Source organism: Rhagoletis pomonella, unplaced genomic scaffold (assembly GCF_013731165.1).
Source record: "Rhagoletis pomonella isolate Grant_MI unplaced genomic scaffold, Rhpom_1.0 Rhpom_scaffold_00008, whole genome shotgun sequence".
Taxonomy (NCBI): Eukaryota; Metazoa; Arthropoda; class Insecta; order Diptera; family Tephritidae; genus Rhagoletis; species Rhagoletis pomonella.
In genome coordinates, this window is record NW_023458562.1 from 23,457,330 (window position 1) to 23,460,041 (window position 2,712).

A 2,712-nucleotide genomic window follows, 5' to 3' on the forward strand; every position below is an offset into this window, starting at 1 on the left:
TATCTCTATCTCTATCTCTATCTCTATCTCTATCTCTATCTCCATCTTCACCTTACTCTTCATCTCTATCGTCATCGTCATCGCCAGGTTCATCTTGAATTCTATCTCCATCTTCAATATCATTTTCATCCTCATCTTCATCTACATATTTATCAACATCGTCATCTTCAACTTCATCTCCATCTTCACCATCATCCTTATCTTAATCTTCACCTTCAACTTCATCTCCATATTAATTTTTAATTCCATATTTTGCCTTCTTCCCCTATTTAAAGTCTAATTTTGAGATCCTTCAAAAAGGATTTAAGGCAGAGATCTTCAACGGATAGTTACAAAAAGAGTTGGTGATCTCATTATTAAAAATCTGTAAGACTGATCGAATATTATTTGTCACAGGTCTGGTGAAAAATTCGATGGATCGCTAGTTTTTTCTGATTTTTTGCATCTGTAAAAATAATTAAAACAAAAAGCAAACGAATGCAGAAAGGTGTGCTCCTCAAATTTTAGGGCCCTCGATATTCTCTACTCAGCTTCGACGTGAACGTGTGAGTGTTTAGCATACTTTTCCACATTAAAGATTCCGCACAATTCGCAAATATCACATGAGCTAATCTGAAAAAAAAACAGGAACCGAAAATAACAGTTATTTTTTCGATGTTATAAAAGTCCGAGGAAAAATATTGTCGTAGAATAAAGTTATGAATGTTCCTTTGATCCCAGGACTTCCTAGACAAGAATTCTGGATTCTTTTTATTTTTCGAACGTTTTGGGATAAAGTCCAATAATAACTGAAAAATCTGGACTTTTGTAATAACAGTTAAATTTGGACAAATATTTTTAAGGCCGAAATAAGAGTCCGCTCCTAATAATAAACAAACCGCCTATCCAAATTTGGTATCAAATGAAAGTGGGATAAACGAAGTTTACCATTTATTTATATTTTCTTTTATTATTTAATACAAATAAAATTCATACATCTGACCCATCGCCATATTGGATCGCCCATTTTGAATTTCAAAAATCTGACATCAGATTCGAAACCAACGACCCCGAAAACCCCGCATTTTAGGGCTGCATAAACATCGGAGCACTATCAATAGTATCGATGTTTTAATAATTTTTTGAAAACATCGATGTTTTTCTTACTATCGATGTTTTTAGAGGAATGCCATAATTAGAAAGTTTATCCGTGCCAAATTTGGGGCAGACAAGAACTATAAAAATTAAAGCGTAAATTTTAACGCAAAAGCGTACCAATAAGTGTGCAGAGAAGTTATTACTAATAAAAGTGATTTTGTCAGTGCCATTCGACCTCTAATTGGGAAAATTAAGACTAAAACCCTGAAGTGTACGCTCGATTATTGCCTTAAAGAGCAAATATTTAATTTATTTAAGAAGTCATTAATTTAACACATATTAATAGCGTTGTTGCTTTATGAATATTTTTATATTATTTAAAATTTTTAATTTAATTAATTAATAACTTGCAATATTCAATGTGACATTACATAAATACAAGTCAAATTAAAATTTCAATTAATTAATGGATAATTTTAAAATAATAAATGTAATTTGTTAAAAAATTATGTTTTTTAATTTATTAGGATTTCATCTTTAAACAAAAAGTTATAATTTCCAAGAAAACATGATAGTATCGATACTATCGATATTTTATTGGCAAAAACATCGAAAAATCGATAGTTTCAAACATTGATGTTTCTGCAGCTCTACCGCATTTATATGAGTTTGTGGCGAAAAGGAAGAAATTATAAAGTCTCCATATCGGATCCGCAACTTTAAATTCTACAAATTTGACATCGGATTTTTGACCAGCAAATAGCAGTCTCCAGATCATAGTGCGCTGCAGGGAAATGGAGATTACGTGCTTCGCAGACCTGCATCCACAGGGATTCACACTGCCTGTAAGCACAGTCATTGAGAAGCTAGCTTTGTCTGCTCCACAGGATCGGAAAGTCAATTTATGCTGTATACCGGTGATGGGCACCGCCTTGCCCGCGGGCAAAGCTCTCTTAAGCTTTCTATACATTTTGTACAGGCGCCTGGAGTGTAAAAGTTATCTCTGCTCATCACTGCAGTATACCCTCTGTGGTATCACCACTTAGTTCTTTTACACTTTACTATATGAGTGTCTACTATCAGAAGGTCTACCACAACAAAAAAAAAAAAATTCAAAAATCTAGCGTATTTATGGGGCAATTTGTCTGCTTTTTTAAATATATACTGGCTATGTAAGTACACAATTTTTTGCCTAAAATAGTTTTGCTAGGTGGCGCCAAGGTCGAGATATTTTGGAAAACCGTATTAATGGTCCGATGTGGTTCGAATTTGGCGTATGTACATAGTTAAAACATAAAAAATCATAATTTTCCAAAAAACACTGGTCTACAAGGGTTTTGCGAATAAGACGGGACCTGGTGTTTCCGAACGGATTTTTCGTGCTGAACACGAATCTGGGGTCCAAAACTTCCCATCACGTCACGTTTTCGAGAAAAAAGGGGATGAAACCCCTAAAAACAGCGTTTTTGGCCATTTTGGCGACATTAAGAGTCGCTGATTACGAATCTGAAGTTAGATTTTAAAAATTCAAAATGGCGGATCCAATATGGCGGACTTAAAAATTTTTATTTAGCGAATTTCAGTTTATTTTTTATATCCACCATATTCGACCCGTCATCTTAAATTTTTAAAATC